This window comes from Pelophylax lessonae (assembly GCF_965119305.1).
Source record: "Pelophylax lessonae genome assembly, chromosome: 1".
NCBI lineage: Eukaryota > Metazoa > Chordata > Amphibia > Anura > Ranidae > Pelophylax > Pelophylax lessonae.
The window spans coordinates 514,537,785-514,555,126 of NC_138768.1; positions in this window are offsets into that span (position 1 = coordinate 514,537,785).

Here is a 17,342-nt window from a genome sequence, read left to right on the forward strand (position 1 = left end):
CCCATGTGTGTGTGTATTTTGTTAATACAGATAGAATGGGATCCCTAGGAATTTATTTTTACTCTTCCGCCCCTGTGAAAGAATCTCCTGTACCTTGACCTTGAATGTGGCCAGGACAACAATACATCTATTGAAGAACTTGCTATAATGCCAGAAAAGACCAACAGCACATGTATAACTGGTTATTAAACATTGGGAGATTTCAGAGACATCTGCTTGATGGAAGATTGGAATTAACATTCAGCCTCTTGATTACAATGTTCTTCTACTGACTGACATTAAAGCTGTAAAAGAATAGAACCTTGGGCACCAATTTTGAACTCTTGTGAAAACATACAAGTCAGTTACCATTATCTAATAGTTTACATACAGTGGGGGAAATAGTTTTGATCCCCTGCAGATTTTGTAAGTTTGCCCACTTGCAAACAAATGAAGGATCTATAATTTTATCATAGGTGTATTTTAAATGATAGAGACAGAATATCAACCAAAAATCCAAAAAAAAAAAACACATGATACAAATGCTATAAATTGAGCTGCAGTTCAGTGAATTAAATAAGTATTTGATCCCCAAGCAAAACATGACTTAGTACTTGGTGGAGAAACCCTTGTTTGTAAGCACAGAGGTAAGAAATTTCTTGTAGTTGGGTACCAGGTTTTTACACATCTCAGGAGGGATTTTGGTCCACTCCAGACTTCGAGTTGCCAAGCGACAGCCAAGAAACCTTAAGGATTTAGAGGAGATCTCTTGCTGGATTGTCCTCAGCCTTCCTATGTCCTGAGTCTCTGCATACTTACCTTGGATTTCCTGTTGTGACCCGGCTTGCTCCTGACCTGTCTGATCTCCTTCTCCTGGCTTTGACCCCCTGTGTGCTCTACCAGCCTTGCTCCTGTTTGATCTTTAGTGTATGACCTTGGTCTGGCTTACAGACTTTGCTACTGTTACCTTCAGTGTATGACCTCAGCCTGGCTTACGGACTTTGTTACTATTACCTGCCTGCCCTTCAGTGTATGACTCCAGCTTGTTTTAAGGACTCTATCATTACTACCTGCTTTCCTTCCTGTTGTGACCAATTTCCTGTTTCCACTACCTGCCTGAACCCCCAGACAGATTATCTGTGTTTGATCCTCAGCCTGGCTCTCACTCCTGTTTCCTGCTTGCACAAGTTTGTCAAGTTCATCTGGAGCTCCCTGAGAGAAATCTGCCTTGCTGTATATCCAGGTCTCTCCAGCATCCACCAGGGGATCAACGGCCTGGCTCTAGGGAACCTTGGAGGCAACCTGTGCTTCTTTGGGCGCTACACCCCCTGTCCCACCTCAGGGCCGGACTGGGAATAAAAACCAGCCCTGGAAATAATTTCATACCAGCCCCATAGCATCAGTGCCCCCTTACATTACTGTATTCATTTCCCCCTTACGTCACTGACCCCTACTCAGCCTGGTCTGGCGGAAGTGTCACTGACCTCCTCTCAGGGGGACCGTGCAAGGCTCAGTCAGTTGGCTCCAGCTTGTTGGCTCTGGGTTTTCTCTCCACAGTCCACAGACATTTGACTTCTCCAGTGACCCCCATCCCGGTGGCACTCCCACTCCCGACTCCTCTCCAGACTGACCCTCAGAGACTGCAGACATGATAAAAGACAAGAGATGGTCATAGGCTGTGAAGACATGGTACAGGAGATGTCAGAGGCTGTGTGGACATGGTACAGGGGATGTCAGAGGTTGCAGACATGGTACAGGGGATGTCAGAGGTTGCAGACATGGTACAGAAGATGTCAGAGGTTGCAGACATGGTACAGGAGATGTCAGAGGTTGCAGACATAGTACAGGAGATGTCAGAGGTTGCAAACATGGTACAGGAGATGTCAGAGGTTGCAGACATGGTACAGGAGATGGTCAGAGACTGCAGATATAGTACAGGAGATGTCAGAGGCTGTGCGGACATGGTACATGAGATGTCAGAGGCTGTGCGGACATGGTACAGGAGATGTCAGAGGCTGTGCAGACATGGTACAGGAGATGTCAGGGGCTGTGCGGACATGGTACAGGAGATGTCAGGGGCTGTGGACATGGTACATGAGATGTCAGAGGCTGTGTGCACATGGTAAAGGAGATGTCAGAGGCTGTGCGGACATGGTACAGGAGATGTCAGAAGCTGTGCGGACATGGTACAGGAGATGTCAGAGGCTGTGCGGACATGGTACAGGAGATGTCAGGGGCTGTGCGCACATGGTACAGGAGATGTCAGAGGTTGCAGACATAGTACAGGAGATGTCAGAGGTTGCAGACATGATGAGGGGGGTGGGATGAGTGGCAGCAGGGGTGGTAGTGAGGGGGATGGAATCAGTGGAAGCGGTGGTGATGGTGAGGGGGGTGGGATAAGTGGCAGCAGGGGTGGTGGTGAGAGGGGTGGGATGAGTGGCAGCTGTGATGGTGATGAGGGGGTGGGATCAGTGGCAGCGGTGGTGGTGATGAGGGGGGTGGGATGAGTGGCAGGAGGGGTGGTGGTGAGGGGGGTGGAATCAGTGGAAGCGGTGGTGATGGTGAGGGGGGTGGGATCGGTAGCAGCTTTGATGGTGATGAGGGGTGTAGGATCGGTGGCAGCAGGGGTGGTGATGAGGGGGGTGGGATCGGTGGCAGCAGCGGTGGTGATGAGGGGGGTGGGATCAGTGGCAGCGGTGATGGTGAGGGGGGTGGGATCGGTGGCAGCGGTGATGGTGAGGGGGGTGGGATCGGTGGCAGCAGGGGTGGTGGTGAGGGGGGTGGGATCGATGGCAGCGGTGGTGGTGATGAGGGGGGTGGGATCGGTGGAAGCGGTGGTGGTGATGAGGGGAGTGGGATCGGTGGCAGCGTTGGTGATGAGGGGGGTGGGATCGGTGGCAGCGGTGGTGGTGATGAGGGGGGTGGGGTCGGTGGCAGCGGTGGTGGTGATGAGGGGGGGTGGGGTCATGGTAGCAGTGGTGGTGATGAAGGGGGTGGGGTCGGTGGCAGCAGTGGTGGTGATGAAGGGGGTGGGATCGGTGGCAGCGGTGGTGGTGATGAGGGGGATGGGGTCAGTGGTGGTGAGGAGGGGGGTGGGGTCGGTGGCAGCGGGTGTGGTGAGGGGGGTGGGATCGGTGGCAGCAGTGGTGGTGAGGGGGGTGGGATCGGTGGCACCGGTGGTGGTGAGGAGGGTGGGATCAGTGGCAGGGATGGTGGTGGGGGGGTGGGATCAGTGTCAGGGGTGGTGGGGGGGGTTGGATCAGTGGTGGTGGTGGTGAGATCAGTGGCAGCTGAGGGGAGATTAGTGGCAGTGGTGATGGAGGGTGCCATCCTCCCCACCGCCACTGCTTCCCCCCCATCCTATCAGGGATAAGATCTGTGGGGGTGGTGAGATCAGCAGGGGGCAGTGTGGTGGGTGGTGGTCTGGTGGAGGTCGGAGGATGGGATCAATAATTACACTGCTGATTTTTATTACTAACTTGGTCAGTCGATTCCCCGGGTGCGATCATGCTGCTGCTGCTGCTGGCGTCTGTGTACTGTGTGTACAGTGTAGTGTGGGACTTTCGGCGCCATGACCATCCATCTTGCTGACAGTCACATGATCCACCGCTGGCGCCACGCAGCCGCTCCTGCCAGATGTGACGTCATGCCGCTCATAGTGGCTGACGTAGTAAAGACTTCACCAGGGCTGCAGCGGCCATCACAGCGCGGCCGCGGCGCGGTCCCAATAGCGGGCGCGTCTTAAAGCGGCCCCAATCTTAAAGCGGCCACAATTTTAAAGCGGCCACAATCTTAAAGCGGCCCCAGGGCCAGCGGCCTACCGGGAAATTTCCCAGTATCCCAATAGGCCAGTCCGGCCCTGTCCCCCCTTCAGAGGTGTGCCGCACTTAGCAGCAAGGGGAGCCCTCTCAGCACCTTGGCCTCGGATCAGGTACGTGACAAGGGGTCTGCAGGCAAGGGGGCTTATTCAGAATCTGAAAGCCCCTTAAGCAATGAGGCCCACCAGATCCCACCCACCCAAGTGTGGGGTGTAGAGGCGTGGTGTAAAAAATTATAGTAGGCAGTTTTTTGACAAGTCTTTTATTTAAAAAAACAAAAATAAAAAACAACGTCCCTAGATGTAGATCCATCATCAGTTACGACGCCAGCCGTTACCGCCAACATGAAAAAAAAGTTTAAAAAAAAGCTCTGCTCGCACCGAAGGCTCTGCTCTCAGCCTGCTCTGCCGTCTGACAGTTCTTAAATAGCTAAGGGTTGGGGCCACCCAGCGACATCACCAGGTGGCACCATTTCCCATTCTGGTAAACCTCCCACTCCCTATTCGGATAAACCTCCCATTCCCTATTTTGATAAAAGCTCAATTCTCTTTTTGAAAAAAGCCTCCATTCCCCATTCTGATAAACTCCCCATTTTCTATTCTGATAAACACCCCACTACCAATTCTGAAAAAAAAAACATATCCCCCATTATGATAACTCCCTCTCCCCTTTCACTAGTCTGATAACACCCCCCCATTCCCAATTCTGATAAAACTCCCATTTACTATTCTGATAAACCCCCCACTCTCAATTCTGATAAAGCACCCATTCCCCATTCCACAAATTCCCTCTCCCCTTTCCCCATTCTCATAATTCCCTACTCTGATACCCCCCCCCCCATTCCCTATTTTTAAAAAAAAAAAACCTCCATTCCGCATTCTGATAAAGCCCTCACTCTCTATTCTGATAAAATCACCAGTCCTAATCCACCCCATTCCAAATTCTGATAAAACCCCCATTTCCCATTCTGATAAACCCCCATTTCTTATTCTAAAAAAACTTTTATTACCTATTCTGATAAGGCTTCCATTCCCCATTCTGATAAACCCCCCATTTACTATTCTGATACCCCCCATTCCCTGTTTTGATAAACCCCCCTTTCACTATTTTGATAAACCTCCATTCCCCATTCTGATAAAGCCTCTTTCCTGGCAGTCTCCATGGCAGCCTACGTGTGGGTTAACCCCGCCTCCTCTCCAATGGTATAGGACCCCCCTCTATAAATTTCAGCTTGCAGGCACAGCCAGTGTTCCTTTTTTGTCCTCCTCCAAGGACCAACTATTTGGATTATTTCCTGTTGGAATTTGGTCGGCTTACCTCAGAATGAAAAGTCGGTGTCTATGTCCAGGGCCCAGCCACGGGCGGGTGAGTGACATTTCAAAATCCCCTTTGGCTGATAACTGTGCGGTGCTTCGGATGGCCGACGGATATCCTGACAGGGTCTGAAGATTTGTCTCCTCCATGGCAGTGTTTTTGTTATGTTTGTTTGTCTCCAAACTATCTTTCTTTGCTATCACTGGTGGCCCAATGGCGGCTGGAACGCTCCATGCGTTCCAGCCATCTCCTTCCTGCTTCCCCTCCGCTCAGTCCAGGGGACGCATGCGCTGTATGGTAATGGAGCTCCGCTCGCTGCCTGCACATGCGCACTTCGCCGAGATCGGAAGCGAGGCCTGGTCCGCGCACGCGCACTTGCGATCACGGCCGGCCATCGCTGACGTCATCCTGGCGCGAAAATTTAAACGCCTGTCAGCTCCAGAGCATTTGGGAATGCACTGTGGGCATAGCGACGTCTTCCCGGTACCTTGTCCGTTTGTTTACCAGGTATGTGGGGACCGGATGCTGCATACCTTTTTGTGGTATGCAGGGGGGGGGAGAGCGGTTGGATGCATATTAGGACAACACCTGAATGTTCCTTATTGCTTTGTAGTGATCCCTGTATGCTCTACTTCCTAGTGAATTTGTGGTTTTGCCTGAAACATGGATCCTGCTTCACCGCCCTCTTGTGGCCAGCCCTCTCACAACAGGTGAGTGCTGGTACATTTAGAGGGATATGAAGGGAGGGATGCTGGCTCATGATTCATGGCTAAATCCTGTGTCTCCCTGGATTTCTCTTTCTCCCAGCTCCTCCAGGTCTGGTCAAGAAAGAGACCCTGTCAGGCCACGAAGAGAATCATCTTCAAGGTCAAGACGCCGTGAGTCTCCATCAGGGAGCAGACATGAGAGGAGACGCTCACATTCCTCCTCCAGACACCGCACACACCGCCACAGTAGCCATACGGCCCAGAGAGCCTGTTGGGGTTGTGGGGCGCATGTCCCGGAGGACAAGTCCCTTTGCGAGCCCTGTTTCGCTCGTGCAGCTGGTGAAAGAGAGTCTGAAGATCAGAGATTGGAATCCCTGGTGAAACGGATTGTCCAACAATCCATGAAAGAGTGGAATGCTAGTCCCACACCTGGATCTGCTACTCCCAGCTCTCCTGCTGATGCTCCTGAAGAGCAAGGTCCCTCTCAGCCAAGCTTCACTTCCGGGAAATCCTCAGAGAGCGATTCGGAAGAAGAGGAAGGTGCAGTTGGGGGTTTTGATTTTGCCCTTGTTGCACCTCTCATAAGAGCAGTCAAAGAGGCTCTGAAATGGGAAGATCCCAGTACCCCACAAGTAAAACAGAGAAGGTTTTTCAAACATTTGGGGAAAGAGCGGCTAAACTTTCCGCTCCTGTCAGAATTGAAGGATGTCATCCTAGAAGAGTGGAGTAAAGGGGACAGCAAGACCTCCTTATCCTCCAAACTGTCCAAGTTGTATCCTTTTAAATCGGAAGAAGTCAGTCACCTGGAATCAGCTCCTCTGGTTGATGCTGCAGTTTCCAGACTGGCTAAACACGTTACACTCCCGCTGGATAATGCGGTGTCCTTTAAAGACCCTCTGGATAGGAAGATGGACTTGGATTTAAAAAGAATTTATGTCACAGCCGGTGCGGCTTGTAAACCTGTGCTAGCACTAGCAGCCATGTCTAAGGCCATGGAAACCTGGGTTTCTGATGTTGAACTAAAATTAAGAAGTGTGTCTGAAGATGCAGTAGAGAACTCTCCTGTTCAGGAACTGAAGTTAGCTTCTGTGTTTCTTGGAGAAGCATCCATTGATGTGTTACGTCTCTTATCCAGATCCATGTTGGCTTCTGTCACAGCCAAACGGGCCCTGTGGTTGCGTCCCTGGCTGGCAGACCCAGCCTCTAAACAGGCTTGGTGCAAAATCCCTTTTGAAGGTTCCTCTTTATTTGGAAACAAATTGGATAATGCAATTACTAAAGTGACGGGTGGAAAGTCAGGTCTCCTTCCCCAAGATAGGCGCCTCTTTGACCCTAAGAAGCAGCAACCAAGAAAGCAGTTTGCAGAGCGATCAAAGGATGCCCGCTCATATAGGCCTGGGCGAGATTACAGGAGAAATTGGAAGAGCAGCCAAGCATCCTCTCATAAGCCGGTCAGAGGCTCAGCACCTTCCGGTCAAGAAACCTCAAAGTCCTTTTGAGATTGGGCCCGTTCAGACATGCCAGGTGGGGGCACGCCTGCTCCGCTTTCAGCGTGTCTGGGCGGCCTCAATCTCAGACTTCTGGACCATCAGGACAGTGTCCACAGGACACACATGGACTTTCTCAACAGATCCCGTGTCCAGATTTATTCCCACTCGCTTGCCTTCTCAGGACGAGAAAAGAAACGTTTTGCTCGACTATGTAAGCACTTTGGTAGCTCAGGGCGCAATAATTCCGGTGCCCGTGCAGGAAAGATTCCAAGGCGTATACTCGCCCCTCTTTCTAGTACAGAAGAAGAATAGATCCTGGCGCCCTGTGATAGATCTCACCTATCTCAACAGGTTCATCAAGAACGAAAAGTTCAAAATGGAAACCTTATCTACTATCCAGAAAGCAGTACTTCCAGGAGACTGGCTAGTGTCAATAGATCTCAAAGACGCGTATTTCCATGTGCCTATAGCAGTAAACTTCCACAAGTACCTTCGTTTCGCGGTAGAACATCAACACTTCCAGTTCATCTGCCTTCCTTTTGGCCTGTCCACATCCCCAAGGGTGTTTTCCAAGGTCCTTCTAGCTGTGGTGGCTCTAATCAGAACAAAGGGTGTACGTCTACATCACTACTTGGACGATCTTCTACTGTTGTCACAAGACCGGGATCAACTTTTGTTCCACAGGGACCTGGTCACTACAACTCTCATGGAGTTCGGGTGGTTGTTGAATCTTCAAAAAAGTTATCTGGAGCCTTCTCAACATCTGGTCTATCTAGGGGCTCAATTCAACACCGTTCAGAATACACTTTCTCTGCCTCTAGAGAAAATCCCGGTGGTTCGGGAGAGGATCCTTCCAGCCCTCTCATCCTCTTTTCTGACGGCATCCCAGTGTCTCAAGATCATCGGCACAATGGTCTCGACGGCCCCTATGGTCAAGTGGGCACTGTGGCGAATGCGGCCCTTTCAGAGGGGCTTCCTTCGGCAGTGGAATCCGGAAGATCACGATCAGCATATCTTTATTTCCCACAGCATGAGGAGCAGCTTATTTTGGTGGCTCCAACGCAAGAACCTGCTCAATTGCCATTCTCTAGTCCCCATCACATGGGTCATCATTACAACCGACGCCAGCAACTCTGGCTGGGGAGCCCATTGCATGACAGAGGTGGCTCAAGGGAAATGGCCCCCGCAAGCCCACTCCCCGGTTTCCAACGTCCTGGAGCTTCGTGCGGCTTTTCTAGCTCTTCAAGCTTTCCATCATCTAATAGAAGGCAAATCCGTACTTCTTCGAATGGACAACACCACGGCAGTGGCTTATGTGAAAAGACAGGGCGGTACCAGGAGTCTCTCCCTTCTTCAAGAAGTAGACCCAATCATGACATGGGCCCAAGCCCATCTGTCCAACATCTCGGCGGCCTACATTCCGGGGCCACAGAATGTTCAGGCAGATTTCCTTTCCAGAGTTCAGTTGAATCACAACGAGTGGTCTCTCCACATAGACTCATTCAAGTGGATTCTGTCCCTAGGGGTCTCACCAGAAGTAGACCTGTTTGCATCTCCATGCAACCACAAGCTAGTCCGGTACTTCACACGCAGCAAGTGTCACCAAGCATGCGGAACGGATGCTCTGACCGACAGATGGGAATTCAGCAGGGCATATGCTTTTCCCCCATTTCCCATCATCCTCAGATTTCTTCAGAGACTCCAAGCAGAAGATGTGGAGATCGTCATGGTAGCCCCTCACTGGCCGAACAGGCCCTGGTTCCCACTTCTCCTGCAACTCAGCTATCGGAGCCCGATTCCCCTGCCCATCAAACCAGACCTTCTCTCGCAGGGAACAACATTACACCCCTGCCCCGCCTTGCTCAGGTTAACGGTCTGGTTCTTGAGAGGGAGAGGTTGGAGTCACTCGGATGCCCTCCTGGGGCAATCCCTACTTTAATGAACTCTAGGAGACCTAGCACGAACAGAGTTTACTGTAGAGTCTGGTCTAGATTCTTGGAATTCACGTACCCGGAGGAAAATCCTTCCCTGAATTTCGGAGTTCAAGAAGTCCTGAAGTTCCTTCAAGCAGGTCTGGATAAGTCCCTATCAGTTGGGACTCTCAGGGTGCAAATATCAGCCTTATCGGTGTTCTCAGGGTTCTCCTGGGCCAAGCATATACTCATACAACAATTCTTCAAAGGTGCGGTCAGACTCAGACCGCAGAGGAAGCCAAGGTTCCCAAAATGGGACCTTCCCCTTGTCCTTAACGTCCTTTCAAGATCTAGTTTGTCGGACTCCATTAAAGATCTTACCATTAAAACAGCCTTTTTAGTAGCAATCACTTCAGCTAAAAGAGTTTCTGAGATCAGTTCTCTTGGTTATAAAGAACCTTTTCTCACGTTCTTCCCGGACCGAGTAGTCCTAATTCCGATGCTCAATTCCAATCCGAAGGTATCATCGGTTTTTCATGAGAACCAGGAGATTGTACTTCCTACCTTTCGTTCTTCAGATGATAATGAACCTCATCCCTTGGATGTAGGGAAAACTCTTATGGAATATCTCCAGTCAACGTCTTCTTTCAGACAATCGGATAATCTCTTCGTCCTTTTCTCAGGCAAGAATAGAGGGAAACGGGCCTCGTCAAGGTCCATTGCGGCCTGGATTGTGTCTGCCATTCAGCGAGCTTACTGTGTAGAGGGTTTGGCTCCTCCGGAGGCGGTGACAGCCCACTCGACGAGAAGCATCTCAACGTCCTGGGCGGCTTCACATCATGTTGCACCAGAAGTAGTCTGCAGAGCAGCTTCATGGTCTTCTGTAAATACGTTTATGACACATTATTGTGTGGAGCCAGCCTCCTTATCTTCAGTTAATTTTGGCTTGACTGTTTTGTCTGCTAATAATTTGAAGTAAAATTTGATTTGAAACATTCCCACCCGTGTGGTTTGGGCTAGTTATTTCCCACACGTAGGCTGCCATGGAGACTGCCAGGAAAACGGAAAATTCCTATCATACTTACCGTAATTTTCCTTTCCTGGTGGTCTCCATGGCAGCCGGAGTTCCCACCCTCTGGTCTTGGATTCGGCTAAGATATGGAACACTGGCTGTGCCTGCAAGCTGAAATTTATAGAGGGGGGTCCTATACCATTGGAGAGGAGGCGGGGTTAACCCACACGTAGGCTGCCATGGAGACCACCAGGAAAGGAAAATTACGGTAAGTATGATAGGAATTTTCCGTTATTCCCTATTTTTATAAAACCTCTATCCCCCTTTCTGATAAAGCCTTAATTTCCCATTCTGATAACCCCCCCACTCCCAATTGTGATAAAGCCCCTGTTCCCTATTCTGAAAATTCCCTCTTCCCTTTCCCCATTCTGATAACCCCCCTATTCCGTTAAAGTCCTCATTCCATATTCTGATAAAATCATCACTCCTAATCCCCCCTTTCTCAACTCTGATAAACACCCCATTTCTTATTCTGATAACCTACCATTCCCTTTTCTAATAACCCTCCCCCGCCCATTCTGGTAATCCCCTTTCTGATAACCCCCCATTCTGATAAAAAGACCCCATTCCCAATTCTGATAAACTCCTCCCATTCTGATAACACCCCCCTCCTCCCATTCCCTATTTTGATAAAATCACCACTCCTAATCCCCCCCATTACCAGTTCTGATAAAGCCCCCATCCTAACCCCCCCCCATTCTGATAAAAACACCCAATTCCCGATTCTGATAAACACCTCCCAGTCCCCATTCTGATAACCCCCCCATTCCCCATTCTGATACCACCCCTCCTCATTCTGATAAAACCCTCCATTCCCCATTCTGATAAAAAAAACCCTTAAAAAAATCCCCATTCCTAATTACCCCCCCCCCCCACATCCCATTTCTGATAACCCCCCCCCCCCCCCATTTCCCATTCTGCTAACCCTCCATTCCCTATTCTGGTAAAATCACCACTTCTAATCCACCCCCCCCATTCTGAATTCTGATAAAGCCCCCCCCCACCCCATTCCCCATTCTGATAACCTTCCATTCCCTTTTCTGATAAGATCACCATTCCTAATCCCCCTCATTCCCCATTCTAATAAAGCCCCATTCCTCATTTTCATAAACCCCCCATTTCTTATTCTGATAACCTCCCATTCCCTAGTCTGATCAACCTCCAATTCCCCATTCTCATAGCCCCCCATTCTGATAAAAAAAACACCCCATTCCTGATTCTGATAAACTCCTCCCCCCATTTCCCATTCTGATAAACCCCCCATTCCTGATAAACTCCTCCCATTCCCTAATTCTAATAAAATGATTTCCAGACTGGTAGCCAGGGCCTGGATTCCCACTCCCCCTGCCCTGCGATCAGCAGCAGTACGGTGCAGGCTCACTGTCACACTGAACAGCCGCCAAGTGGTGTGAGTTCCGCAGCTTTCTGAATGCAGGTGCAGCTCAGCTCAGGTCAGTGAGTCTGTGACACACATTGACAGTGACAGAATCAGTCCAGCCCGATCCAACCTACCCAGAGGCGTAACTATAACCTTCAGGGCCCCGGTGCAAGAAACCATGAAGGGCCCCCCGGACCCCTGGCTGGGGCCCTTCCCTTTAAGCCTGGGGCTCTTCCCACTGATCCTGGGGCCCTTTACTCTCGTTGCAGGGCCCTTTATTACAGTCCCCTTTCACAACTTGGGGCCTCCCCATGGTGGCGGAATGCCAGGGCCCAGTTGCAAGTGTGACCTTTGCGATCCTGGAAGTTCACCCACTAGTGTCAGTAGTTTTTATTTTTTAGTATTTTAATTGTATTCTTTTTTTTTCATTTTATTTTATTTTTTTTACAATATGATTGACTATGACTCTGTCCATTCAGAAAAGGAAGGAGCTGGTAAATTACATATTTACCGACCCCTTCCTGGTTCTCTATTGTGACACATCCCCTGCAGCAGCCGGCAGGAGAGGAGGGGTAGCACAGTGGGGAGGACTAGGGGAGCACACAGGGGCCCAGAGACAGCAGAACACAAGTGAACTGGATAGGAGGAGTGGCGGGGGGCAGCATACAGAGGAACCAATCTCCTCCATTTCCCTCCTGCAGCTACAGGAGGAAAAATGAGGACAGTGATTTCTCTACATGCTGCACCCCCCCTCCCTGCTGTACAGTGGAGCCACACAGGCCCCCTGGAGCATGGGGCCCGGTTGCAATTGCAACCCCTGCAACCCCTGTAGTTACGCCCCTGAACCTACCATAGCCATGCCCCAGTTAGTGTCATTTCAACTCTCCCAATCTGGCTCCCAGGGTGGGTGCTGAAGTTTGCACCTGGGGCATATGCCCCCCCTCCCCCCTAATTTCTTCCCTGTCTCTTCTTACTTCCTGCTGTGTCTGGAAAAGAAAGTGAAGTAAAATCTCAGTGATGTGATGCAGACAAAAAAAGAAGCCTGCTAGTCATCTTAACCAATCCCTACTCTATCTAAAACTGAAATAAAATAATTTAACATGTAGCCGGGCTGGAATTACTGTGCCCTTATCTTTGGATTTCAGTCTGGACCATGTCGGGACGCTCCTTTAACCACTTTCAAATCTGAGGATATTCCCCCTAAATGACCAGGCCCTATTTTGCGATACGGCACTGCGTTATTTTAACGGATCATTGCGCGGTCGTGCGATGTTGTACCTAAATAAAATTTACGTCCTTTTTTTTAACATAAATAGAGCTTTCTTTTGGTGGTATTTGATCACCTGTGGAATCTTTATTTTTTGCACTATAAACAAAAAAAGAGCAACAATTTTGTAAAAAAAAAAGGAAAATTGATATCAAATACTTACCGTAATTTTCCTTTCCTGATGGACTCCATGGCAGCATACGTATCGGGTTTACTCCCATAAATCTTTGCACCTGTTCAGCACATGTGTTCTGTAACTATCCTCCTTAGAAACTGGGATGGAACTCCTGCTGCCATGGAGTCCATCATGAAAGGAAAATTACGGTAAGTTTTTGATATCAATTTTCCTGACAGACTCCATGGCAGCATACGTATCGGGAAATAACTTGCCGTACACAAACAGGGTGGCCAGGTGCTGAACAAAAAGTTTAATTAACTCTATCAACTGACAGGACTTGTAAACCAAAATTAACAGAAGAAAGAGCCGCCGGTTCAACACAATAATGAGACAAAAAGGTATTTATGGAAGACCAGGATGCTGCTGTACAAATCACTTCAGGCGCCCAGGAAGTGGAAAAACATGTCTGGAGACTGCCCAGGAAGTGGAAACACACTGTGTTGAGTGAGCCATAACGCCACACGAGGAGGCAAGGTAGGCAAGACTATGTCCACGTTCTTGTGAAAGGCAGAGGTAACCTTTGGTCTTGCTTCCAACATAGGGATTAAGACTTAAGAAAAAAGTTAGGAAGGGCTCTTGCGCCCCTAGGGTTTCGATTTCAGAGACTCTCTTCGCAGATGAAATGGCTACCAAGAAAGCGGTCACCAATGTAAATTCCTTGATGGGAAGAGGCTCAGCTGTATCACGGATACATTATGAGAGAAAATCCAGGGCTAAAGGGAGATCCCATTTAGGGAACCTTGGCTTCTTCTGGGGCCTGAGTCTTTCTGCCCCCTTGAAAAATTGTCAGACCAGAGTATGGCTAGCCCAAGAGATGCCAGAAAAATCTAAAATTGCCGAAACCTGGACTCTAAGAGAGCTCACTGAAAGTGGGATGGATGAATGAGGGTTGGACCTGGTGGCCAGATGTGAGGAGAATCTTGACCAGATCCTTTCATATACCTGTACTCCTCCTGGCACTCAGAAGTGTAGAGATAGCTTCTTCAGGGCACCCTAAGGCCTGTAACCTTCCCCTCTCAATACCCAAGCCTTCAGATGAAGTCGAGCTGGACAAGGATGAAGAATGGCGCGTTGTGATAGCAGATCTTGCCTGAGGGGCAGCGGGATCGGATCCTGAACACTGAGGAGTGTTAGAAGAGGAAAACAAGGCCTGTTGGGCCAGAATGGTATCACTGCCACTATCTCCACTGTCTCTGACCTGAGTCTCCGGAGGAACTGCAGGATTATCGGAACTGGAGGGAAGGCATATGCCCTGCGGAACCTCCATCGATCCGTGAGAGCGTCCACCCCGAGAGCTTGGGGATCCCTGAACCTCGCATAGTACTTCTGTAACTTGCGGTTGCAAGGGGAGGCAAAGAGGTCGACCTCTGGGGAGAAACCCAGGGTCAGGATCCACTTGAAGACACCTTCATGGAGAGACCACGCTTTGTTGTCCAACTGCACACGAGATAGAAAATCAGCTTGGACATTTTGGACTCCCGGAACATACACTGCCGACAGGTCGGACAAGTTCTTCTGCGCCCAGGTCATGATCGGATCCACCTCTCGCAGCAAGGACCAACTGCGTGTCCCTCCTTGCTTCCTTATGTACGCGACTGCCAAGGTGTTGTCCAGCCTGAGCATCACTGGAAGCCCTTTTGCCAAGTGGTGGAATGCTTGCAGAGCTCAAAGAGCTGCCCGTAGCTCCAGAATGTTGGAAACTATTCCAAGAGAAGAAAAGTTCCACTTGCCCTGAGCCACTTCCGAGAGGCAATGAGCACCCCATCCTGTGCTGCTTGCGTCCGAGGTCAGCACAATCCATAAGGTTGGCACGAGAGAGTGGCATCTCAGAAGATGTTACCGATGTAGCTACCACGGAAGACTCGCCCTCATGGCCGGAGTCAGAAGATTGACTGATCCAGATGCCAAGTGTCCCACTGTTGAAGGAAGCCCTTCTGGAAGGGTCTCATTCTCCATAGAGCCCACTTTACCATGGGAGCCACTTTACCATGGTCCCGATGATTTTCAAGCACTGACGAGCTTGGAGGTGAGGAGATGAGAGGGCATGGAGAATTCTGTCCCAGACCACTGAGACTTTCTCCTTCGGAAGAGACACTGTCACTGTATTGAACAAGGCCCCGAGATAGACGAGGGACTGGGTGGGAATTAAATGGCTCTTCTACAAATTTAGCAGCCAACCAAACATCTGAAGGGTGGACACGACTTGATCCAAGTGCACCAACAGCTGAATTCTGTCTTGGCACAAGAGAAGAAGGTCATCCAAATAGTAATGAAGACGGATGCCCCTTGTCCTCAACAGAGCTACCACAGCCAATAAAACTTTTGAAAAGGTTCGTGGAGATGTGGAAAGCCCGAAGGGGAGACAAGTGAATTGCAGGTGCAAGTGACCGACAGCAAACCGGAGGTATCTCTGGAAATCTTCTGCAACAGGGACATTTAAATAAGCGTCCTTTAAGTCTTTGGACACCATCCAGTCTGCTGGTTGGACCGCCTGTTGAATAGAAAGAAGAGTTTCCATCTTGAACCTTTCCTTTCTGACGAATCCATTTAGAAAGGTCAGATCGATGACTGGTCTCCATGAGTCATTTTTTTGAACCAAGAAAAGAGGGGAGTAAATTCCTTGGCAGCGCTCTGGCACGGAGATGACTGCCCCTTGAGACACCAGAGAGTATGTAAGAAAACAGTACCTGGCGCTTCTCTCCTGAGGGTGGCAGGGAGGTAGGAAGAAATCTTGGTCTTGGAGCTTCGCTGAAGGCCCACTTGTGCCCGCATGAGACTGTCCTAACAGTCCAGGGGTCCCGTATTGAGGCTGCCCAGACATGCCGGAAGTGTAGCAACCAAGCCCCCACCTGACATGCCTGAGCGGGCCCAATCTCAAAAGGACTTGGTAGCATCACGGTCGCCAGAAGGGACACTCTTCGAGGGCTTCCGAGAGGAGGATTGTCTTGACCTCCAATTACGACCGAACTCTCTGCCAGGTCTATAGGTGCGTGCTTCTCTGGCACGATCTGGAACTTATCTCCTGGGCTGCCCCTTCTTCGGATTGAGAGGGTGTTGATCCTGAGGGAGAAACCCAGAATTGCCGCCTGTAGGCTGGGTTATAGTCTTGTCCAGCTTATTCCCAAAGAGGGAGGAGCCCTCAAAGGGAATACGACACTAGACCTGCTTGGATGCTGGGTCAGCCACCCAGGGGCGGAGCCAAAGAGCCCTTTTGGCTGTCACTGAGGACAACATAACCCTGGCCAAAAGACGTATAAGGTCAATAGATGCCTCCCCCAGAAAAGACGAAGCCATCCTAAGTTCCTGAATCGGGGAACTTCTGGCAGCCTCCTCAGACACACTCCGAAAGGACTCATCCACTGAGTTGGACCATAATTCCATTGCTTTGGACATTGCGGCCAAGGCCAGTGCCGGCTTGCAAGCCATTCCTGCAGTCAGGTAGATCCTCTTAAGGTCAGAATCCATCCTTCTATCTAAAGGATCTTTAAAGGAGGCTGTGTCTTCTAGTGGAAGGGTCACTGCAGTGTCCACCAAGGGAGTAGATTCTAGATGTTTTATTTCCTCTTCCCTGAAAGGACATTTTGGAAAGCATGGACTTCTTCCTTTCCACTTTACTCCATTCCTCCATAATGATATACCCCAATTTGCCCAGAAAGGGGAAGTTAAGTCGCTCTTTGCAGAGCTGCTTGAAGAATTTTTTCTGTTTTGGCCGAAAAACAGCCTGGATCTTCCCAATTCAGAGTCTCTCTTACCGCTTTCACCAGGGAAGGAACGAGAGCAAACTCGAATCCTAAGCAGGGGTCCTCCACCTCTGAGTCACTATCTGACAAAAATGTTGATGGGTGACTAGGCTGAGAGGTTTCAAGTTCCTCCCTAAACTGTACTCTTCCAGGGGGAGGACTTGGAGGGGTCACCTCGGGGCTCTGAGCCCGACCTACTCCCAATTCTGCCAGGGAATCCTTGACAACCCTCTTCACTAGGGCCTCTAGACGTTGGTCTGAGTTGTCCCTCTCTCCCGCAGCCTTGGAGAAACACTTGTCGCACATCGACTTATTTTCAGGGACACGGGCGCCACAACCCCAACAACCCGCTCTGTCTGGGTGTCGCGAGGGGCCAGCTGAGGCAGGCACCTTCCCATGATGCTGGGAGCCTGAATGAGACCTCTGATCAGATCTCGAGGAGGAATGCCGGTGATGAGATCTTGAACGATGCTCATTACTGCGTGC